This window comes from Schistocerca cancellata, chromosome 7 (assembly GCF_023864275.1).
Source record: "Schistocerca cancellata isolate TAMUIC-IGC-003103 chromosome 7, iqSchCanc2.1, whole genome shotgun sequence".
In the NCBI taxonomy this organism is placed as follows: Eukaryota; Metazoa; Arthropoda; class Insecta; order Orthoptera; family Acrididae; genus Schistocerca; species Schistocerca cancellata.
Genome location: NC_064632.1, coordinates 604,224,303 through 604,249,846, shown reverse-complemented (window position 1 = coordinate 604,249,846; position 25,544 = coordinate 604,224,303). Strand labels below are relative to the sequence as shown.

Below are 25,544 nucleotides of genomic sequence, written 5' to 3'. Positions count from 1 at the left end.
AAGCAGCGGTGAAATGGGGATTTTCAGGTGCGACCATTTCACGAGTGTACCGTGCGAACATTTCAACGAAATATGGGCTTTTGGAGCCAAAGGCCTACTCCTTTACTCATGATGACTGCATGACACAAAGCTTTAAGGCACGCCTGGGCCCTTCAACACGGGCGTTGGACTGTTGATGACTGGAAACATGACGTCTGGTCGTACGGGTCTCGTTTCAAACTGTACTGAGCGGATGGACGTGTACAGGTATGGAGATAACCTCATGAATCCATGGGCCCTGCATGTCAGCAGGGGACTGTTCAAGCTGGTGGAAACACTGTAATGATGTGGGGGTGTGTGGAGTTGGAGTGATATGGAACCCAAGATACAGCTAGATACGACTGACAGGTGACACGTATGTAAGCATCCTGTCTGATCACCTGCATCCATTTATGTCTGTCCATTGTGCATTCTGACGGACTTGGGAAATTCCAGGAGGACAATGCGACATCCCACATGTCCACAATTGCTACAGAGTGGCTCCAGGAACACTATTCTGAGTTTAAACACTTCCGCTGGCCACAAACTCCCGAGACATGAACATTATTGAGCATATCAGTGATGCCTTGCAGCGTACTGTTCAGAAGAGATCTGCAACCCCTCGTACTATTACGGATTTATTGACAGCCCTGCAGGATTCATGGTATCAATTCCCTCTAGCACTATTACAGATATTAGGCGAGTCCATGCCACGTCGTGTTGCGGCTCTTTTGCGTGCTTCGGGGGCCCTACTCGATATTAGGCAGGTTTCTTTGGCTCTTCAGTGTATAATAATGTCTATAATGTAAGAAAGATTTTCTTTGGAGCGTTTCTGTATCGTGTTCAAATTCCAAAAGAATAACGGCTCTCTCCCTGCAACTTTCTGTTACTTAGTCGGTTCTATCTGAAAAAGGCTTTAGAGTTTTCCAGGCAACTATATTTTCCCAGTCAGGTAAACTGCACTAGGAAATTCGTCCAGTAATGGTACGCCGCAATGAGATTTCATACATGGCAACTTAAGGGCAAATGATTTAAGAAATTGTGGCAGACATTCATCTAAGACGGTATCAGATGGTCAGACCAGTATACAGTGAACTCATTGTTATAATGAGCTCCAAGTAAGCCAACTTTAACAGTTAAACAATTGTCTTTAGAGAGCACTTATATGTACAACAACTTAACTACCGGGTGCGTCAGCTCAAATCTACACATAGCAAAGTTTTCAGATGATGCCGCTAATATTTGTATAATGCTGTAATCATGGAAAATAAGTTTTCCACAGAAATTTCTTAGTTTAACTGTTAGTGAAGTTTCGAGTATAGAGGAGGAGCCACGCATGGTTGCCGCTCGGTTCGAGGTGCCTTGCCACGGTTCGCGTGCATAGCCCTGTCGGGGATTTGAGTCCTCCCCCGGGCGTGTGCGTCCGTGTTGTCTAGGTTAGTTTAAGTTAGATCACGCACTGTGTGAGCCAGGGGGCCGACAACCTCAGCAGTTTGCTCCCAATGGAACTTACCGCAAAATATACAGGACGAGTGCTCAGTATTCAGGAATGACAGAAACGATCATTCGAAACAAAAAAGTCTAGTAAACATGGGATCTAAAATGCATACCGTAAGAGTTATGACAACAGAAGAAGCGAAGATGAGTAAGTTGTCATAGGTCTTAAGGTATGCACTTTGGAGCCCATGCTTACAAGACTTTCTTCGAACGATCGTTCCTGGCACACACCTGAATAGTGGTCAATCCTCCTGGGACACCCTCTTTATGTAAATTACTGTTTGTGAACTTCAGTGCGCACATTTGAGCAACTGCCACCTTACAGTCATTTATTTTTACAGAGAACACCTACTGTGGAAGAATGTTTGGAATTTAAAACAGCTCATTTCATGAGAATGCTCTATGACTTTTCTCACAAAATTAGGTGCAAATATACTGACGTAATTATCTTTGGAAGTAAACCAAATTCACAATGAAATAAAATAGTTACCAAGCTGCAACTTTGTTTTGTTTGTGAAGCGTTTAACCATCAGGTCTCTGGTTGGATCCCTGCTCGCTCCTAGAATTTTCATCTGTCACTCGTTTGTTTCACTTCTAGCACCATTCGTCAGATTGTTGTGCGTGCTGTTATGCCATTCCGTCTCCCAAAGCCGGAAAACCCTGCGGTGTAAGACACAACTCAGGTCAGCTTCGGAGATGCCTATCTCCACAAGCGGTTTCTGGGTCGCTTGTTTGGCCAGCCTGTCTGCAAGTTCGTTGCCGGGGATTCCGACGTATCCTGGGGTCCACACAAACACTAGAGAACGGCAGGACAGTTCCAGGACAAATATGGACTCCTGAATGGAAGCTACCGGAGGGTGGTGAGGGTAGCACTGGTCGATAGCTTGTAGGCTGCTCAATGAGTCAGTACACAGGAGAAATGACTCGCCAGAGCATGAGCGGATGTACTCGAGAGCACGAGGTATGGCCGCCAGCTCTGCAGTGAAAACACTGCAGCCAGGTAGCAAGGGGTGCTGCTGAATATGTCCTCCATGAACATATACAAAGCCTACGTGGCCATCAGCCGTCTGTGTAAACCACTTCAGAGCTCCGGAACACGTCAAGAATCGAGAGGAAGTGACAGCAGAGAGTGGTGGGGTTAACACAGTCCTTAGGGTCGTGAAAAAGGTCGAGACGAAGCTGCGGCCGAGGCGTACACCATGGAGGCATACGTGAACGGACCACAAGTAGAGGTGGTAAAGCGAAGGACTCCAGTTCAGAGAGAAGGGACCGCACGCGAACCGCAACTGTTAGCCCCGATCTGGCCCTCCGATGCGGGAGATGGACTGCTGCGATGGGGAAAAAGGAGACGGCAATTCAGATGCTCAGGGGAACTATGAATGTGTGCTGCGTAACTGGCAAGCAGCTGCGCACGTGTGATCTGCAGTGAAGGGTCACCGGACTCGACCTAAAAGCTCCTGTCGCTAATCGGGCCCCACAGTGGTGCGCAGGGTCGAGTAAACGCAATGCTGAAGGCGCTGCCGAACCATAAACCACACTCCGAGAGTCAGTTCGGGTTTGGACAAAAGCTCTGTAGAGCTGCAGCAGCGTACAGCAATCTGCACCCCAACTGGTGTTGCTCAGGCAGCGGAGGGCATTGAGGTGCTGCCAGCACTTCTGCTTAAGCTGAGGGAGCCCAGTTAATCGAGCGTCGAAAACCAGTCCTAGGAATTGATATGCCTCCATTAGAGTGAGTGGACCGTCATTAAGGTTAAGTGCAGGTTGCGGATGAACAGTACGACGCCGACAGAAGTGCACGAGACACGACTCTGTGGCTGACAACTGGAAGCCGCGGGCTAGAGCCCATGACTGCGCCTTGTGGATGGCTCCCTGGAGGTGCCGCTCAGCAACAACAGTACTGGAGGAGCAGTACGAAATGCAGAAGTCGTCTGCGTACAGGGAAGGTGAGACAGAGGGCCTGACAGCTGCTGCTGCTGACGAGTGATGAGTGATGTTTAATCATCTGGCTGTGGATGCAATCGGGACCAGGAGTTGTGTCGGGGCAATGTTCAAGGGCACTGACGAACTCCCACTCTGTAAATGGGGCGTTATAGGATTCACTATAGCGTGTAGTGAATGAGAGGACGTTCCCTTCCAGCTGCCGCTTGAGTGTGCGGAATGCTGGGGGGTAATTCTCCGACGCAGGGGCTCCAGCAAAGTGCTCGGCAATCGCGCTTGCGTCGGTACATAACTCGCCACTTGTGTTAACACTGGCGACAGCTGTTGTGTGCTGGTACCCGAAAACACGTTTGGTCTTTGCCCAGACTGGTGGAGAGGTATCTCTCCCAACACTCCCCTTGCCGTTGTTCGATAAGGTAGCGAACACGGGCATTGAGCCGTTTAAAGGCTATGAGGTGCTCCAGGGAAGGGTGCCGTTTATACCACTGTAGAGCTCGCCGACGCTCCTGAATTGCTTCAGCGACTTCCGGTGACCAGCAAGGGACTGCCTTATGCCTCTGGCACCCTAAAGAGCTAGGCATCGTGTTTTCTGCCGCAGAAACAATTGTGCTAGTCACCTGCTCAACCATCACATGTTACCATGTGGGGGAGACTCAGTGGTAACAGCAGAGGTGAAAGTTCCCTGGTGCACCTTGTTCAAAGCCCTTCTGGGCAGACGTCTGTGTGCCTGACATTGGGGCAGTGACAGGAAGATGGGGAAGTGGTCACTACCACACATGTCGTCATGTGCTCTCGTGCTCTCCAGTGGATAGATAGGAGAAGTCATGGGCTGCAAATTGATAAATCAATGGCTGGGTAACTACCATGAGCCACACTGAAATGTGTGGCAGCCCCAGTATTTAAGAGGCAGAGGTCGAATTGCGAAAGTAAAGTTTCGACATCTCTGCCTCAGCCAGTAAGCATGGTACCACCCCACAAGGGGTTATGAGCATTAAAATCTCCCAGGAGTAGGAAAGGTTTAGGGAGTTGATCAATCAGTGCAGCTAATGCATTCAGGGGTACTGCACCATCTGGAGGAAGATACATATTGCAGACAGTTATTTCCTGTGTCGTCCTTATTCTGACAGCCACAGCTTCAAGAGGGGTTTGAAGGGGCACATGTTCACTCCAGACCGAGTTTAGGACATAAATACAAACTCTACCTGACACTCGATTATAGTCGCTATGGTTCCTATAATATCCCTTATAGCCATGGAGGGCAGGGTTCCGCATTGCTGGGAACCAGATTTCCTGGAGGGCAATGCAGATAGCGGTTGTAAAGCTTAACAGTTGCCTTAGCTCAGCCAGGTAGTGGAAAAAACCGCTGCAATTCCACTGGAGGATGACATGAGACTGGGAAGGCACAGAACATTCAATGAGGCAGTTTACGCCTCAGAGTCACCTGCTGCCACCGATTTATTGCCTGAGCAGTCTACATTCATTGTGTCTGAGAGTCTGGCGAGATCTAGGCCCTCTGTGGACGCCAAAATCTCCACCCCATCCTCAGCCGCAGAGCTTGTAGGTAGTGGTGTTGGTGCCACCGCAATTTCCTTGGTCTTAGGGGTTTTCGTTTTGGATTTCTCTCATTGCTCCTAGGGTTTCCCTGGCTGGGAGGACTTCACTGGCTCAGTCTCCGGGACTGAGGACCAGCTGCTTTTGGGCTCTTCAGCCACTGGCGGGTGTCATCTTTCCCACTAGAAGAAACCAGGGAAGGGAGTGACCCAAGGGACCCATTCCTAACGAGACAAGCTGAAGAAGACTTACGCTTCTCTAGCTTAGAAGTGGGGATGGAAGACCCTGATGGTTAGGAGGTGGGGTGTTGCTCCCAAAGTAGGTGGTGCAGGAGCAACAGGGAGGGAAATGCCCCCACCATCAAGGGGGCATGTGTAGTCCTCTGGATCTGAGAGCTGACCTGGGTTGGCGGAGCTAATGGTGCCAGAACTGTTGTAGAATCGGCATAAGACGATGTCATACGCACAGGAAACAGGTGTCCAAATTCTCTCTTAGCCTCAGTGTATGTCCGTCTGTCCAGGGTCTTGTATTCCATGATTTTTCTTTCTTTCTTCCTTGAGAATCCTGCAGTCAGGTGAACAAGGTGAATGGTGCTCTACACAAAGATGGGAGACGGGGCACATGGAGTATTGGGGTGTGATGGGTGTCTGCAATCTCTGCATGTGACACTGGAAGTACAGCGGGAAAACATATGGCTGAACTTCCAGCACTTAAAGCACCGCATCGGGTGAGGGATATAGGGCTTTACATCACACCAGTAGATCACCACCTTGACCTTCTCGGGCAATGTATCACCCTCAAAGGCCCAGATGAAGGAACCGGTGGCAACCTGATTACCCTTTGGATCTCACTGGACATGCAATGTGAAATGTACACCTCGCTGCTCGAAATTGGCACGCAGCTCATTGTTGGACTGCAAAAGAAGGGCTCTGTGAAATATGATACCCTGGACCTTATTTAAGCTCTTATGGGGCATGATGGTTATAGCAACATCTCCCAGCTTGTCACAGGTGAGTAACTCCTATGACTGGGCAGAGGATGCTGTTTTAATCAAGACTGACCCAGATCTCATTTTGGACAAGTCCTCCACCTCTCCGAATGTGTCCTCTAAATGCTCAACAAAAAACTGGGGCTTCATCGTCATGAAAGATTCCCCATCAACTCTCGAACATACAAGGTACCGGAGCGAATAGGATCTGCTGCCATCCTTCGCCTGATGTTCTACCCATGGTGTGGCCAGGGAGAGGCCAGGGAAGGGAACGATTTGGGGTCTTTCTTCTGTGCATTGAATTGAGCTTGTGATCACTTGGAGACTGCTGGTGTTTCACCACTAGCAAGAGATGGACTATGCTTCATCGTGTGTCATCCGTCCTGATGCCACCCACTCTGGCCAGGGGCCCTCCCCACAGGCGCCACACAGCTGCAGCTGAGGCCACGTGGTAGGATGGCCATTGCCGGGAGTTCCGATGCCCCAGGGGGATAGGCATCTGCCCCTTGGCATACGTGGGGAGTTAACGGCGCAGGCATCAGAAGAGCGATCCCTGCGTGGTCAGGGGGCTACAACCAACAGGGTACGTGGCGGCCCCACCACAACAGACTAGCTGCTGTGCTGAATATCAGGTGGAAAGAAGTCCAGGGCCATCGTCGACGCAGAAATCGACACTGCATAGTGCATGGTGGAAAACGCACCCAGGAAGGTGTCCTCACCCAAGAGATGGAGAATGGGCATGACTGCAATGCGATGACGAGAAAGTGAGCTAAAGATCTCAATGCACCATGGACACGATGCACCTTGTAAGGCGCCCTTCCCCAATTGGCTCGCTCTTTGGGAAAATTGTGAAGAATAGAGGTCAAACCTTACAGTGGACCAGTAGCGTAAAGGCTAAAACGTGTGAAACTCCTTTTAGTCGCCTCGTACGACATGCAGGAATACTTTGGGCCTATTCTAACCCCCAGACCCACAGGGGGTGGTGGTGGTGATCTCCAGCGATCGTTTGTTCCACAAAAACCTGGTAGCCCGTAACAAGAGACTTGCCCTGCTGTGGTGAGACATTGCCCTGGCCGCTGCACGGTTACCACTGTTAGCGCAGTTGACTACTGCACTTAGTATTCCTTGCCTTGTGAACTACTGTCGTGACTGTCACTGTGAGCCGCTCGTCGCCACATTGGCGACTACTAGCTCACAGCTGCTAGTGCGACGCCCCACGGTGGCTCTCTCACTACTTATTACTTTTCCCAGATACTGGGTAGCGGTACTATACCACCGAAAATACATGTGATAAAGGCAACATTCAAACTGATGATGTTGAAATAAGATCCTATTTCATGTTTGCCGTAACCTATCCACGAGTGAGCCCACGACGTGGCTCAGAATACGCCCATAAGACGTCACACACAGAATGCACTGCGGGTTAAACGCCTCTTACGGGCATCACTGCACTCTTCACCTCGAATCATTTGAAAACAAGCAAACTCTGAAGTCGTTTGAACACAACACACGCCTCTAGTCAGCCCCTGTCCATCTGTGTCGTTCAGACCCCTGAGGACGTGCAGCTTTTTGTGGCACTGTTACACTGACCTTTCGGGAGGTAGCCAACTCCCAACGTCCACTGCTTGTAATTCTCTTCCAATGTCCGCTTGGAACCCGAATGACAAGGTGTGACACTCTTCTTCGGACTCAGTCTTAGAATCTTGTTACAACTCCCGATCTTTCAACACGCTACAATACCTGGTCAAAAGTAACCGAACACCCTCAAAAACATACATTCTTCATATTAAGTGCATTGTGCTGCCACCTACTGCCAGGTACTCCGTGTCAGCGACCTCAGTAGTCATTAGACATCGTGAGACAGCAGAATGGGCCGCTCCGCGGAACGGACTTTGAACGTGGTCAGGTGGTTGCGTGTCACTTGCGTCATACGTCAGTACGCGAGATTTCCACACTCAAACATCCCTTGGTCCATTGTTTCCGATGAGATAGTGAAGTGGAGACGTGAAGGGACATGTACAGCACTAAAGCGTACAGGTTGATCTCGTCTGTTGACTGACAGAGAGCGCCGACTGTTGAAGAAGGTCGAAAGTGTAATAAGCAGACATTTATCCAGAGCGTCACACAGGAATTCCAAACTGCATCAGGATCCACTGCAAGTACTGTGACAGTTGGGCAGGAGGTGAGGAAACTTTGATTTCGTGATCGAGAGGCTGCTCATAAGCCACATATCACGCAGATAAATGCCGAACGACGCCTCGCTTGTTGTAAGGAGCGTAAACATTGGAGGATTCAACAGTTTAAAAAAGTGTGGTGTGACGAATCACGGTAGACGAAGTGGCGATCCGATGGCAGGGTGTGGGTATGGCGAGTGGTCGGTGAAAGTCGTCTGCCAGCGTGTGTACTGCCAACAGCAAAATTCGGATGTTGTGGCGTTACGGTGTGGTCGTGTTTTCCATGGAGGGGCCTTGCACCCCTTGTTGTTTTGCGTGGCACTATCACGGCAGAGACTAACACTAATGTTTTAAGCACCTTTTTGCTCCCACTGTTGAAGAGTAATTCGAGGATGGCGATTGCATCTTTCAACACGATCGAACACATGTTCCTAATGCACGGCCTGTGGCGGAGTGGTTACGTGACAATAATGGCCCTGTAATGGACTAGCCTGCACACTTTCCTGACCTGAATCATATAGAACACATTTGGGATGTTTTGGAACGCGAACTTGGTGCTAGGCCTCGCCGACCAACGTCGATACCTCTCCTCAGTGCAGCACTGCGTGAAGAATGGGCTGCCATTCACCAAGAAACCTTCCGGCACCTGATTGAATGAATGCCTGCGTGAGTAGAAGGTATCATCAAGGCTAATGGTGGGCCAACACCATATTTAATTCCAGCATTGCCAGTGGAGGTCACCACGAACTTTAAGTCATTTTGAGCCAGGTGTTGTGATACTTTTCATCACATAATGTACACAGCGGCACACTGTTCCTTGCCGATACATTGGTACCCTAACAAGCCGGGAAATTCCACTCATGAACTCGTCCAGAGACTCTCTGCCGTCTGTTGCACCTCTGTCTGTCTGTCTGTCTTGCTGTGCTACTTTCATACAGCAGACCAGAGCCCCTCCGACACCCCACCCCTCCCCGTCCGATCTCCCCCCCCCCCCCCCCCACCACACACACACACACACACACACACACACACACACACACACACACACACACACCTTTTTGAAGAGGATTACTAATATTTATTTCGTGTGGGATTACTCGCCCTGATATACAGGCTGTCACAAAACGGTACCGAAGAAACTTCGAAGGGTTGTCGTGGGTGTCACGAGGAACAAATTGAGGATAGGAACCTATGCCTGGAAATGTCATCCGACGATGGTACAGAGCGTCGAAGTTCTAGGTGCCAGTGCCCGCTGCTAGGCAGTGGACGTGACTTTGCACACTGGCGGACAGTACACTCAACTTCTCGCAATGTTGTTTGTTAGTCAGTGGTAGTGCTCGATTGTCACGATCGCTAGTGGAGGAAACAGACTACCTGCTGCATAGGCAGGCCTCGTCTCGTGTGGATGGTACGGTCTGTTGCCTCGGTGGATGACTGTTTCTTACACAGGTTTCTATCCACAGTTAATTTTTCTCCTGTACTCCGGAAAACGATGGAGATTTTAGGGGCTTCCCGGAAAATATTAACTGTGAAGGGTGGTGTGTCGCAAACCGTCATCCACCGACTCAACAGAGCACTTGTGTTCGTAAAACACAAGACCCGTGTTTGCAGCTGCCAGCTCCATCTACTCCAGTGCAACGAGTTCTGCCTACGGTCCGCCAGTGTTTGCTGCCGAAGGGGTGGCCCAGTGCCAGGCGCCACAGCCTGTACCTTAAGACGCTCTGAGGCGCAGTTCAGGACGCGTCCCTATCCTCCACGTGTGCCTCCGGACACCCACTCCAGTCTCTAGAGATTGTGGCTATCATTTTACAACATCCTGCGTACATCCCGCGAGGTGACCTTTAATGTGAAATCGGAAAATAGTAGAACCTCGGTAATTTGACCCCAGCAATCAGAGCCTTCGAGTAATCAGAGGTGGATGACTGATGACTAATAGATAAAAAAAGAAATCAAAGACTGTCACGCATATAATCGAAAATACTGACAGTGGGCATTATGGGCGGTCGAGACGCGCAACCACACATTGTTTACAATGCTTCCCGCTTAAGGCGCCATTGTTCCACCGGCAACAGTCGAGCATGGTCCGTTGAGGCTCCGTGCGGTGTATGTGTGTAGCCGGGTCGCGTTACTCGTGTATTACTGTTTCTGCCATTTGTCGCCAATATGATCGCTGATTCTTCTAAACAGAAGAGTAAGGGGATGACCAGTGCTTTTTTCTAAAATAGTTTGAGGGATATAATGCAGCGAAAATTATAACTGAAGCATGGGAACCACCCGTCTGCTTTTAGCCATGACGTCATCAACATGTCTAAGTAGAAAAACAAAAATGGTATCTGTCTCTTCAGTTGACTTTACTACAGCGCAAATGAAGTGGGTGATACCAAGAAGCCGGCCAGTCTAACCGAGCGGGTCTAGGCGCTTCAGTCTGGAACTGCACGACCGCAACGGTCGCAGGTTCGAGTCCTGCCTCGGGCATGGATGTGTATGATGTCCTTAGGTTGGTTAGGTTTCAGTACTTCTAAGTTCTAGGGGACTGATGACCTCATACGTTAAGTCCCATAATGCTCAGAGCCAATTGAACCATTTTTTTGATACCAAGAAACACCGAAACATACAAGAGAATATGGTATCGAACACTTCAGTTTACATCACCTCAAATGAAGCATGCTATTCCCATCAACCCCTGAACAATAAAAGAAAATTTTATCGTACACTTCAGTTGACCTATAATACACCTCAAATTAAACAGGTGAGTCCAATCAACCCTCTGACATACAAAACAATACATGGAAATATTACCGAACACATATTTTAACCTATAAAACACCACTAAATGACAATACAACAAAAACTATCCACATCTATAATCAACAACAATAGAAACTACACTACAAAAATCTTTTGTAACCCTGTTTGGCTCCCGAAATGGATGGTGGGTGGTACCCCGTGCTTCAACTGACCCAATTTTCAATACAGCTGAAAATTTATTTAACTATAAAACTGCAGTGTAACTTACATTAATAGCATTACAACAGTTTTCAAACTGACTTTAGTTCATGGCTGCTGTAGGGCCTAGTCTTCACGCCTTCTTACTTTACTCTTGCTACCAGTAGCAAGATGTCTGCCTTTCATGAACCAACAGCGTACATAGTCCATGGGCTGGAACATCAGTGGAGGACTAATCTACTTTAGGAACATCAGATTGCTGATTGTGGAAAGATGAGATGAAGCTCTTGTTGGCGAGACGATCAGATTCATTTGGGAAAATCCACGTTCACATTCATTCACTCGTTGAGATAGGAACACATGTCAGTGCATTCTGAAGAGGAAGGAGGGATGCTGGAATTTTCTTCTCCATCAAATACTCCCGAAATCCTCTACATATTTCTCTCTCTGAAAGAGCAAAACGACAACATTAAGTTTTGATATTTGTTTCACCATATGTTATTCCAGGATTCTCAGGCCAATTTGACGAGTCCGAAGCTTTCGCACTTTCAGAGATAGCAATATCCTCTGTCTGCAGAAGACGATTCTCCACCCGCTGTTTCAGACAATCGTAAAATATGCTGGGCTCATGATGTCTGATAGTTGCCCCATTTTCCAGTGGAATTACTCTGAAGTTCAGCTCTTTGGCTGCTTTGAGAGCTTCACAGTAATGAGGACCTCAGCTCAGTTTTCGGTGACTGGTGGTACAGTGAATATAACTTGCCTAAGAAAGGCGTGAAGTGATTCACATGAGATGGGAACACTTTTTATTGCGTCATTAACTGATAACTCCAGCCTGGTTTAAACAGCCAATGACATAGCTTTTCCCACGGAAACAGCACTAGTATCGTTCGTATTGCAATTTCCAACATGAAAAAGTGAAATAAAAAATTCACGTCCGTGAAATAAATCTTTGGCACTCTTCCAAGTTCTCAACTTCGTAAAAAATTTACTTTGTCGACGAAAAAGTTTAGGGGTACTTTTTTTTTGTGGTTTTAGGGCGCACAACTTCAATGGTCATTAGCGCCCTGACTACTCTAAGAATGCAACGTGAGGCACATGTTGACAACAACAACTAAAAGGGAAAACACGATAAAAGACAGACTGACAGGCATAGGATTAAAAAACAGCATCATCAAATGTCCTTAGAGAGGTTTGTCAAATTGATAAAACGAAGAACACGAGCTGCTGCTCGTGGGTCATCCGCTAAAATGGCATCGAAAGTACTTGGCAGGTTAAGATCTAGACGCAGTGTGTTAAAATCTGGACAGGACATTAAAATGTCAGCAAGTGCCCACATGGGCAGATCGGCGCCGGCGCAGCCGTCAGCAGATGGCGATGGCTGAACCGGCAGTGTCCAATTCTTAACCGGGCCAACACTACCTCCTTCCGCCGAGAAGGGCGTGAGGAGGACGACCAAGCCACGGCAAGAGGTTTTAAGGCCCGAAGCTTGTTGTCCGTAAGTGCAGCCCAATCGGCATGCCACAGCGATAAAATGCGCCGACAAATGACCCTGCTAAAATCGGACGAAGGGACACAACAAGAAGCTGTCCGAGGCTGGAGGACCGCAGCCTTGGCCGCGGCATCTGCAGCTTCGTTCCCAGGGATACCGACATGGCCAGGAACCCACATAAAGCTAACCGGAGAACCGACGTCCACCAGCTGCTGAAGAGAGCGTTGGATCCGGCGTACGAAAGGGTGAACCGGGTACGGATCACTGAGGCTCTGGATGGCGCTCAGGGAATCTGAGCAGATGACATAATCAGAATGTCGGTGGCGGCAGATGTAAAGAACAGCCTGGTAGAGGGCAAAGAGCTCAGCTGTGAAGACCGAACAATGGCCATGGAGCCGGTATTTGAAACTTTGTGCCCCGACAATAAAGGAACACCCGACCCCGTCATTGGTCTTAGAGCCATCTGTATAAATGAAAGTCATGTTGATGAACTCCGAACGAAGTTCCAAAAAACGGGAGTGGTAGACCGAACCGGGGGTAACCTCTTTTGGGAGCGAGCTGAGGTCAAGGTGAACGCGGACCTGAGCCTGGAGCCAAGGTGGCGTGTGGCTCTCGCCCACTCGAAAGGTTGCAGGGAGTGAAAAATTAAGGTGTTGAAGGAGGCGACGAAAGCGAACTCCAGGGGGTAGCAGGGCAGAGACATACAACCCGTATTGACGGTCGAGAGAGTCGTCAAAAAAGGAACGATAAGACGGATGGTCGGGCATTGACAGTAGCCGACAGGCATACCGACAAAGCAGTATATCGCGCCGGTAGGTGAGTGGCAATTCGCCAGCGTCAGCATGAAGACTCTCTACGGGACTAGTATAAAATGCTCCGATCGCAAGTCGTAAACCCCGATGTTGTATGGAGTTGAGGCGGCGTAAGATGGATGGCCGTGCAGAGGAGTAGACGAAGCTCCCATAATCCAGCTTGGGGCGGACGATCGACCGATATAGACGAAGTAGGACGGTTCGATCCGCTCCCCACGACATACCACTGAGAACACGGAGGACATTTAAAGAACGGGTACAACGGGCGGCCAAATATGACACATGTGGAGACCAGCTAAGTTTCCTGTCAAATGTAAGGCCTAAAAATTTGGTTGTCTCCACGATTGGGAGAGCAACGGGACCGAGTCGTAAGGACGGTGGGAGAAACTCTTTGTAGCGCCAGAAGTTAATACAGACCGTCTTCTCGGCAGAAAAACGGAAGCCATTGGCGACACTCCAGGAGTAAAGACGGTCAAGAGAACGCTGAAGACAGCGCTCCAGGACACGTGTACACTGCGCGCTGCAATAGATGGTAAAATCGTCCACGAAAAGGGAGCCTGATACATCAGCTGGGAGGCAATCCATTATTGGATTGATCGCGATGGCGAAGAGAGCGACGCTCAAAACTGAGCCCTGTGGCACCCCATTCTCCTGGCGAAAGGTGTCTGACAGGACAGAACCCACACGTACCCTGAACTGTCGATCCATTAAAAAGGAACGAATAAAAAGAGGGAGGCGACCGCGAAGGCCCCATGTATGCATGGTGCGGAGAATGCCCGCCCTCCAACAGGTGTCGAAGCCTTCTCCAAATCAAAGAACACAGCCGCAGTCGGGCGCTTCCGCAAGAAGTTATTCATAATGAAGATCGACAAGGTAACCAGATGGTCAACAGCAGAGCGGCGCCTACGAAATCCACATTGTACATTGGTAAGTAGTCGTCGAGACTCGAGCAGCCAAACCAATCGAGAATTAACCATTCGCTCCATCACTTTACAGACACAGCTGGTAAGCGAGATAGGTCGATAACTGGAAGGCAAGTGCTTGTCCTTTCCCGGCTTAGGAATCGGGACAACAATAGACTCGCGCCAGCATGCGGGAACATGTCCCTCAATCCAGATGCGATTGTAAGCACGAAGAAGAAAACCTTTACCCGCATGAGAAAGGTTCTTCAGCATCTGAATATGAATAGAATCAGGCCCTGGAGCGGAGGACCGTGATCGGCCAAGTGCGTTTTCGAGTTACCGCATGGTGAATGGGGCATTATAACTTTCACAATTCGAGGAGCGGAAGTTAGGTGGCCTAGCCTCGTCTGCCTGTTTGCGGGGGAGGAAGGCAGGGTGGTAATGAGCGGAGCTCGAAACCTCTGCGAAAAAGCGGCCGAAGGCATTGGAGACAGCCTCAGGGGCCACAAGGACGTCATTCGCGACCTTCAAGCCAGAAACTGGTGAGTGGACCTTAGTGCCAGATAGCCGGCGCAGGCTACCCCAGACAACAGAAAAGGAGTAAAACTGTTGAAGGTGCTTGTGAAAGCAGCCCAGCTGGCTTTCTTGCTTTCTTTGATAATACGACGACACTGAGCACGTAATCATTTATAATTGATACAATTCGCCACTGTAGGGTGGCGTTTAAATGTGCGTAAAGCACGTCGACGAGCACGTAAAGCGTCTCTACATGCTGCGGTCCACCAGGGGACCGGTACGCGACGTGGAGAAGAAGTAGGGTGAGGGATGGAATATTCAGCAGCAGCGAGAATGACTTCCGTGAGGTGTGCGACCTGACGATCGCAGCTTGTGAAGGTTTGATCCTGAAAGGTCGCCCTGGAAGAGAAGAGCCCCCAGTCTGCCTTGGAGATGGTCCAACTAGAGGAGCACGGAGAGGGAGTATGTTGCAGGAGATGGATAACACACGGGAAGTGGTCGCTCGAATATGTATCAGAAAGTGCATACCATTCAAACCGGCGTGCAAGTTGGGGAGTACATATAGAGAGGTCTAAATGGGAATAGGTGTGTGATGTGTCCGAAAGAAAAGCAGGGGCGCCAGTATTGAGGCAGACAAGATTGAGCTGGTTGAGAAGGTCTGCTAACAAGGAGCCCCTCGGGCAGGATGCTGGAGAGCCCCAAAGGGGATGGTGGGCATTGAAGTCTCCAGTTAACAAAAACGGTGCAGGTAGCTGAGCAATAAGTTGCATCATGTCTGCTCTGGTATGGAGTGTAAACGGTACAAAAGGAAAACGTAAAAGTGGGGAGAGTAATGCGGATGGCAACTGCCTGCAGGCCGGTGTGCAACGTGATGGGATCGTAGTAAATATCATCCCGGACCAGCAACATAACCCCTCCATGAGCTGGGGTACCTACCACAGAGGGTAGGTCAAAACGCACAGAGGTGTAGTGTGCCAAGGCAATTTGATCGCATGGGCGTAGCTTCGTTTCCTGGAGGGCTACGACGAGCGGACGGTGCAAGCGGAGCAGCAACTTCAAGTCCTCTCGGTTGGAGCGAATGCTGCGAATATTCCAGTGAATAAGTGCCATCGTAAGAAAAGGAAGATGAAAGAAGGGGTCACCTCGAAGGCCGCTGAGGGCCTGGCTTCGAGCGAGCACTGCCGCCGCTATCAGTAGGCGGACAGTCATCGTCCATTGGGTCTATAGGTTCATCGGCCATCTCGGGAGGATGGCCGGGAGGGGGAGCTTCCTCCGCCGGTGAACGGCCAGATGTACGGCTACCAGCGGTGCGGCCAGGCGAAACGGATGACGGCCTGGGGCGGCAACCGCTGGGTGGCGCAGGAGAAGAAATGCGCCGTGGCGGAGAAGGAGAACTGTGCTTCCTATGAGCCTTTTTGGAAGGACGTTTCGTGGAAGTACCGGTCGAAGGCTGGGAGGTCGAGGTACGTAGGAAGTCTGCACGGGATGGTTTCTTCTTGAAGGCCCGTGCATCTGACTTCGGGGTCTTCGTCTTAGCAGAAGCTGATGAAGGGGCTGGTGTCTGTGGGGTGATGGGAGGAAGAGGAGACGTCGACCGCGCGATCTTAGCACTGGCCGAACGGACGACCGTAGTGCTGAAGGTCAGATCGCATGTCTGGGTTGCTACCTCCCTGGTAGTCCGAGGAGAGGTGAGGCGAGGACAGTACTGTATTTCCCCGCTGGGAGCAGCGCGGGCTTCCTACTAGCCAATAGCTTGCGAGCAGCCGAGGTGGACACTTTTTCTTTGACCCGAATTTCTTGGATACAGCGTTCTTCCTTATAGACAGGACAGTCGCGGGAGGATGCGGCATGGTCACCCTGACAGTTCACACAACGAGGAGACGGAGGTGGACAGTCACCCTCATGGGCATCCCTGCCACAAGTGACACATTTAGCCGCATTGGAACAAGACTGTTGAGTGTGATTGAAACGCTGACACTGGTAACAGCGCGTAGGTGTCGGGACATAGGGGCGAACAGAAATAACCTCGTAGTCCGCCTTGATGCGCGATGGCAGCTTAACACTATCGAAGGTCAAGAAAAGTGTCCGGGTCGGTACAAGGTCATTGTTGACCTTTTTCATGACCCTATGGACAGCCGTCACGCCCTGCTCAGCGAGGAAAGATTGAATCTCCTCGTCAGTCAATCCGTCGAGGGAGCTAGTATAGACTACACCACGAGACGAATTCAAAGTTCGGTGGGCCTCCACCCGGACAGGTAACGTGTACAGGAGTGTGGCCCAAAGCAGTTTTTGTGCCTGAAAGGCACTCTCAGTTTCTAGTAATAAGGTACCGTTACGCAACCTGGTACAAGATTTGACAGATCCGGCTATGACATCTACGCCCTTCTGGATAACGAAAGGGTTGACAGAGGAAAAATCCTTTCCGTCCTCAGATCGAGAAACGACGAGGAACTGTGGGGCAGGCGGTAGTACTTTTGTCACTGGTGGCTGGTCACGTTTCCGTTTTTGGGCAGAAGTCGAAAGAGATGGAGTAGAATCCATTGCGGAGGAATCCCCCATGATTGCCAGCGTCTCCGATGGCGCGCTCCTTCCTTGTGGGGACCCTCTCAGAGGGCACTCCCGCCTTAGGTGAATGTTTACACCTCAGGTCACACCTCCCGAGAAACAGACGGAGGGACCAATCGGCATGGTCAGAAGGTATCAGCTCAGGCAATCACCCCTCCGGGCCTGGCCTTTACCAGGGGGTACGCACGTGCCTTACATGTCTACCCAGGGCGGGGACTTACGCGTTACACCGTCACCGGCTACGCGTGCGAACGCGTGGGTCGGCCTTCAGGCACGCACAGGGAGGAAGGAAGAAGAGGAAAAAGAAGAGAGAGAGAGGGAGAAAGAGGACAGACTGTCTCAAACGCTAAGGCGGAGACAAGAGAAGGCAAGGAGAAGAAGGCAATGAGAAGGCAAGGAGAAGTCAAGGAAAAGAGTAAGGAAGACAGTGAGGTGGAGAAGAGCAAAGAAATGAACCAACAAAAGGAAGGAAGAAACGAGAAGTGAAAAACCAAAAAGACCACAATTATAGGTCGTGGAACCGTCCGTCTCCAGACGCAGGCGCTAACTACCCCCGTGAGGGGGATGGACTCCTTTTAGTCGCCTCTTACGACAGGCAGCAATACTTCGGGCCTATTCTAATCCCCGGACCCGCAGGGGGAGTTTAGGGGTACGCATGCCCCAGCGTTCCCCCAGAAAACCACCACTTGGGATGACGTTGGTGCCACCAAAGTGACAAATTATAAATTACTGTACTTCAACGGTTCAACTTCTTGGTAAGTTAATGACTGGAGTCACATTTTCTTCTATGCACCAGTTTTTGCTTTTTCATCACACCGACTGGCTATGTCACTATCTTAGTTTACGTACAGTATACTCACTGTTACTAATGATGTCTGTTTCCTATTGCAGGAAAGGCGTGTGACGCACAGCCCAGCCGACCGAGTTTCACCCTCTACCACCTGAATCTATGTCTTGCTATGAACTGTACTACTGGCATCAAATTGATACCATTTGGCTGCATTTGTCTGTACGCTGGATCTCATACTATTGCATTACACTGTGCGCAACTACACCAACCGAAAATGTTAATTTTCCTACATATACCCATGTCTTTACACTCGTTTCCGCCACCGTACAGCGTGTATCAAAAAGGATGGCGCATACTTACACTGCTGAAAGTACACGACAATATAAGCACAAATGTCGAGTACACATTGGCTCTAAATAGCACACCTTAAGAGCTATGAGATATTCTTTATTTTCAATATTGTGAAATAAATCTCTTCAATTGCAAGGTCTTTGCTTTGCATATTTTGGGGAGTGGTAGTATGAACCAACACAAGAAAAAAAATGACCAGTAAAGATGGGCTCTAAGATGCATACCTTAAAAGTTACGAGCACTTGTTCATTAGAAGAGTTGTGTTCCAAAGTACCGGAGATCAACATGTGCTCATAGCTGTTGAGTTATGCATTTTAGAGTACATGTTTTTTCTTGTTTTGGTCCATACCACCACTTCCCAAAATATGGAAAGCAAAGAGCTTGCAGTAGAAGAGATTTATTTCACAATATTGAAAATCAAGAATATCTGATAGCTCTTAAGGTGTGCGTTTTAGAGCGCCTGTTTACTTGGCATTTGTGCGTCTATTATCGTGTACTTTCCGCCGTATAAGTTTGCGCCATCCTTTTTTATACACCCTGAATAGAAAGCCCGGCAGATGAAATGACCGAGTGCATCCTCTCGTCACCACATTTCTAGACTAGTTGGCCAGAGTCTTTACTACCAGCTCCAGAAGCCAAGAAACTTGAGCGCTGACATGCTACAGTGCTGAGTGTCCCCAGTTACCACTGAGCCAACGCTAATATTTGCACAGTTTTCCTGACATGTGCAGTGCACGATAACACACCGTGAATCAAAGCAGTAACGTAATACGATTATGAAATAAGTGCAGGAAGTGACAATTGCTAAAGTCTGTAACACACTTCGGGAAACCTCACTACACACCTCTAAAATGACTTCCTCCAAATATTCCCTTGTGCCTGGATGTGCAGGTGAAGGTATCGTGACAAAGTTTTCATAACACGCCTTAAAACGTCCTGCAGAGTTGTGCTTATTTCACGGTGAACTGCAGCTGCCAATTGTCTACAGACAATTGTCTTTCCTTCACACAACCCCCGAAAGAAATAATTAGCAGTTGTGTAATCGAGGAACGGGATAGCAACGTCACGTCACCAAAACGGGATATCACACGATTTGGGAATGTGTGTGTCCGAGTCGAGCCCTACTTTGGCTAGCTGTGTGAACAGTCGCGCCATGTTGCTGGAACCGAGCGTTAGTCAGCAGCCATGTCACCCGCAATTCCGGGATTAGGAGATTCTGCAACATTCAGCAGTAGCCGACACCTTCCACTATTGCTGCTCGTCTGCCGCCAGCCTCAGGAAGGTAGGGACCACACGCCGATAGTACACCACACCACAACTTTTGGACTCTTCTCGCGGCGCGCGGAGTGGCCGCGCGGTTTAAGGCGCCATGTCACGGATTGCGCGGCCCCTCCGGCCGGAGGTTCAAGTTCTATCTGATCCCTCAGGAATTCACACACATTTGAACATTTTTTTGACTCTTTTTCGAGATTTTCATATTACGTATTAACTTATCCAGTGATGAAAAAGTTTGGTTCATCGGACAACAGCAGTTGTCCGAGAAACACTGCAAGAAAGTGGAAAGTCTTTCGGATCGCATGGCAGACGCGCGATTCCACGGAGAATGTGCGACAGCACCCGCTGCCCTTCTAATGGAACCCGCCGAAGCGTTGAAGGCGATAAAGGCCCACATTGCTGGCTTCAATCTGTTGTAGAATTATAGGTGTTCACGAATTTTGACGGTTTTGGAGAATTAAGATCACCGCTACAGGAGCCAGCACGGCTTCCGCAAAATGTCGGACTGATGTATAACGTCGGAAGCTCCACTAGCCTTTTAGTGGATTGTGATTATGTGTACAAGAAGGTCTCAACGCCAGAAAATTAAAGTGACATAGAGGAAGACCTGTAGAGAATTAGTTCTTCGTACGGGAACAAGCAGTTTACGATCATGTATTTAAATGTAATGTGTAATATGCTGGTCATAAATAGGAGGAATCTTCCAATGTTGTTCGGCAACACCATTAGTGATAAATCGCTGGAGACAATAACGACCGTGAAACACCTGGGAGTATGCCTCCGGGCGACCTAAAGAAGAAATAACTCCCAAAACTAGATGTAACGAAAGCATGTGCCGGCAAGAACGTTAGGGAAATGTGATTCAGTTCAACTGTCATCAAGCTAGTGTTAACAGAGGAGGTGCATAAGAGAGTAGACACAAGGGCGGTGGGCTCGCCCATGGATTTGTTCCGTAAGGGCGAGAGGTGCGAAACCACCTCGAGGGATGTGTCGCGGCCGCCGCTACGGGGACAGTTCTGATGTCTGCTGTCTTAATTCCGGGATCGTGCGTCCCGACAAGTCGGGCAACTTATTACTTCTTCGTACGTAGTATATCACGTAAAGCAACCACGACTGGAAAGTCAGAAGATGTTGAGTTGATACGAAAGTTTGTCCCGTAAATGGAACAGAAAAGACGTAGATAAGAGAAGTGCCCTCCGCCATACAGTGATTTAAATTATGGCACTTGGAAACTTTAGACTGACTAAAAACAAAAAGATACAAAGACTCGTTTCAAATAAGTGATCTGCGCCAACGATTTTCGAACGACTGAACCACAGACGTTCGACAGACGCGAGACTAACGTTGCATGTAACACATATAAGGACAACGGAAGCGTTGTGTTCTCGGTATACGCAAACTTCACCATAGATGGTCACCGGCGTTCCCAGACTGATCGTTAACAATATCAGACTGATCGTTAACAATACTGCTGTTTGTATAATTTTGACAAAAATACAAGGCAGCTTAGTACTTTTTCTTGTACTAAAGGCCACCTCTTCTTAACTGTGGATAATTCCAAGCTAATGTCAACAAACAGGAAAAGGGGGCGGCATAGTATCAACATACTACAAAGCTACGTGTAATAAATAATTCGTGACATCAGTAGAAGGGTCGGCAAATGCAGTGTTTAAATCTGTTGGAACAGTTCTTGAAATTGCAGTTCAGTTACTGCACCCGTATTTATAGAAGTAGAAATATAACAGTCTACGGATTTAGAAGTTAATAAGCTTCTTAATCACGCAGCTTTGCTCAAATAAACCGGGCCCTGCAGCGATGCGAATCCAGGTTTACAAAGTCACGTGGTTCAGTTCTGTTTCAGGTGTCTGCTTTCTATTGGCGAGCACAGACCAACGTGAGGTCGTCCCGCCGCAACCGAAAGCGTCGGTCGCTCCAGAAAACTGCCAGCCTAAGCCGAACGCCCCCGAGCGAGTTCACTTTCGTTCGCCTCTTTCATCGATCAGAGACCGACTGCCAGCTCGTAATCGACATCTAATAGCTTGTTTCAGTGGGAAAGCTCTTTGTTAGCTAAGTGACTTTGAGAAGGCTCGTTCTAATACGACTAACACTCTCTGCAGAAACGTACTTTAAATTCTGTTCTTCGTATCAATCATTTTACTTACACTTCTATCAGGGCGCACAGTTTGTTTCAAGTTTTTGTTTTTCCCTTTTTATATAGTAAGCCAAACACTACAAAAACTGTTAAACAGGGAGGAGGAGCGGGCAAAGGTTCATGGCAATGTTTTCATTGGGGTGGGAAACTGCTCCCAAAGGCGGAAGAATCAGCAATGATCAACGGCATAAGAATGCGGAAGGCAATGGTAACCACTGCATTAATGACACGTAACGTGTATCCACAGGACATGTGGCCTGCAATTGAAACAGTGTCATGATCTCTCCGTTGGGGAAAGATTCCGGAATAGTCCCCCATTCGGATCTCCGGTAGGGTACTGGCAAGGGGAAAGTGCCCATGAAAGAAACATTGAATAACCAACGAAAGGATAACGTTCTACGAGTCGGGGCGTGGAATGTCAGAAGCTTGGACGCCGTATGGAGGTTAGATACTCTGAAAATCTAGAGAGAGAGAGAGAGAGAGAGAGAGAGAGAGAGAGAGAGAGAGAGAGAGAGAGAGAGAGAGTAGGGGTCGGTGAAGTAAAATGGAAAGAAGGCAAGGATTTCTGGTCAGATGAGTATAGGGTAATAGCAGCAGCAGAAAATGGTATAACGGGAATAGGATTCGTTATGAATAGGAAGGTAGGGCAGAGAGTGTGTGCGACTGAATAGTCCAGTTATAGAGTTGATCGTACCAGAATCGACAGCAAACCAACACCGATAACGATAGTTCAGGTACACAAGCCGACTCCTCCAACTGAAGATGAAGAGGTAGAGGAAGTATATGAGGGTAGTAAAAAGGTAACACAGCTGGTAATAGTCATGGGGGACAGGAATGCATGTGTAGGGGAAGAAGTCGAAGAAAGTGTTGGAGAATACGAGCTTGAAGCAAGGAAAGAGAGGAGAAAGAATGAGTTCTGTAATAAATTTCAGCTAGTAATAACGAATACTCTCTTCAAGAATCTCAGTAGTAGGTGGTATACCTGGAAAAGGCCGGGTAATAGGGGAATATTTCAATTAGATTACATCATGGTCAGACAGAGATTCCTGAAGCAGATACTGGATTATAAGGCGTACCCAGGAGCAGACATAGATCACTATGTAGTAGTGATGAGGGGTAGGCTCAACTTGAACAGATTAGTCAGGAAGAAAGAAGTGAGACACGTAATTACTAAGGAATAACGATCCCTAAGGCTGTAGATAAGGCAACATGGAACAGCTCATTAGGCAGCACTGTTTAAGAGGAATGGACGTCTCTGAAAAGGGCCATCACAGAAGTTGGAAAGAAAAACAGTTACAACGAAGGTAACTGCGAAGAGACCATGGCTAACACAAGAAATACTTCAGTTATTCCACAAGATTTCGGGATTGCAGCCGGATCTCGTCGACTTCTTTCCACGATATTTCGGCTGAAAACCTTACAGCCATCTTCAGGCGAGTGTCAAACACTCGCCTGAAGATGGCTGTAAGGTTGTCAGCCGAAATATCGTGGAAAGAAGTCGACGAGATCCGGCTGCAATCCCGAAATCTTGTGGAATATTCGATACGGCGGGAAAACTTCAAGAGTCACAATACTTCAGTTGATCGACGAAAGAAGAAAGTACAAAAATACGTAGGATAATTCGCGAATACAAAAATGCATGTCCCTTAGGAAAGAAATACATAGGAAGGACAGGGAAGTTAAAACGAAATGGCTGCTTGAAAAATGTTTAGAAATCGAAAAGAAATGCTTGTCGGAAGTACTGACTCAGCATTTAGGAATATAAAAACAACCTTCGGTGAAATTAAATGCAAGTGTGGTACCATTAAGAGTGCTGTGGGAATTCCACTTTTAAATGTGGAAGAGAGCATTCCGCCCCCGCTCACCCCTCCTCCTACCCCCCTCGCCCCGTCTTAACTGCATCTCTCTCCTAGATGCCGCGATTGTTGTGTGTTTTGCCGACCTAGGCGAGAATTGACAACGACGTGGCGTCCTTTTTACTGCACCGCTGTCACCGATCTCCCTCCTCTCAAACTACTACACCACCACCAAAATACAACACTACAACAATATCAGTCTCATATTATACGTTTAATGATTAAACTAAGGTGATCAGTTGTCTTTTTTCTTCTCAATTTTTTCGCTGTCAGATTTTAAATTAAATTTTTTCCGACCTTTGCCGCCCCTTAAGTTTTGCCACCCTAGGCTGCTGCCTATTCTTCCCTAGTAGTAGAACCGGCCCTTGTATTTTTACATTTTACTTTTCGCTTTTTCTACATGAAGTACAGAAGAACATTTTCCACATTAATAACAACATGTGATCTTGTTTAGAACATTGTTATGAATGTTTTACTTTTATGTCACATGACTAATTTTTTCATCCCCAGATATGTAGTAGTCTATTTAACACTATCGAAAACGGTAAAGTAAAAACAAATATTACTGCGTGTGTATAAAAACCTATTTTAATATTCTGACACAGTCATCTCGAAAATACCGTAGCTCATAAAAACTAAGTCAGCGCCGGCATCAGAGGTATGGCGACTAATCTGTGAGCACATAGGCCTCAGGAGCCAAGTCACACGAGCTTACGATTCGCAGACATCCTGTATACACCAAGCGGAGCACTCGCGCTTCCGAAGTTCCCAGCTAACGCTGCATAATCCGAGAAGCAAGCATTCGAGTGCTCGATCTCTACGTGTTCTCCAGAACCGACGTCCAGTATTCCGATATCACAGCAGAGCAAGGAACACAGGAGACCAAGACGTGCCCTCTGACGGTACGCACCGGATCGGCTCCCGTCGCCAGCAACAGAAACCAGGTCTTCGCGTGTAACGTGTGGTGGTGGTGGTGGTGGTGGTGGTGGTGGTGGTGGTGGTGGTGGTGGTTTCCGCATTTTTTCAGCTCTCTTGCTACCGGTATTCACTTCTCATACAAAATTGAACGTTGAACTCAAATGTTTATTTTAAAAAGCAATCTTGTCTATTTTACTGTAGCTTTAACGTAACTCCACGACATTTCGTTATGAATTGCTCCTGAAAGTTTAAAAAGAATGTTGAGAAAAAACAGAAGAGGGTTAAATATTTTGAAACCAAGTTTCGATGAAGATACTTTCAAGGGAAACTCCCCATCGCACCGCATCCCCCCCCCCTACCCCCCCAGAGTTAGTGGTAAGATGGGTCAGTGGATACCCCCCGTGAAAAACTGAACACAGGTCAAGCATGAAAACAGGAAGGAGATGTACTGAACTGTGGGGAAAAAAAGGAAAATAGAAACAGTGAACGGTCCAGGCTTAACAACTGCAATACTGAGCCGAGATGTGTCACGCGGCGTCGGGGTGAAGTGGTCACGGTGTTGGACTGCAAAACGGACGGGCCGTGTTCAAAGCTCCTTCGTCCCTTTCCTTTTCTCCCTTCACAACATCTGTCCGTCCGGTCACTGAAATGTTTGTTCCCTTTTAGTAGTCCTACTGTACAGTGGTTAGGGAGTATGATTCATGTGATAAGAATACGTAACCGTCGCAAGTAAACGTGATGAATAGCGAGAGCAGGCGATATACCACATAGACGTCTCACAGAAATGTAAACAACAAATCAAC

The 25,544-nt window shown here is 48.4% G+C and overlaps 1 protein-coding gene across 1 annotated transcript in view; it reads right to left on the bottom strand.

The window, feature by feature from the left end:
• The window catches only part of LOC126092151 (phenoloxidase-activating factor 2-like), a 123,877-nt gene that overhangs the window by 70,111 nt on the left and 28,222 nt on the right, over positions 1-25,544 (bottom strand). The gene's annotated exons all lie outside the window — the stretch shown is intronic.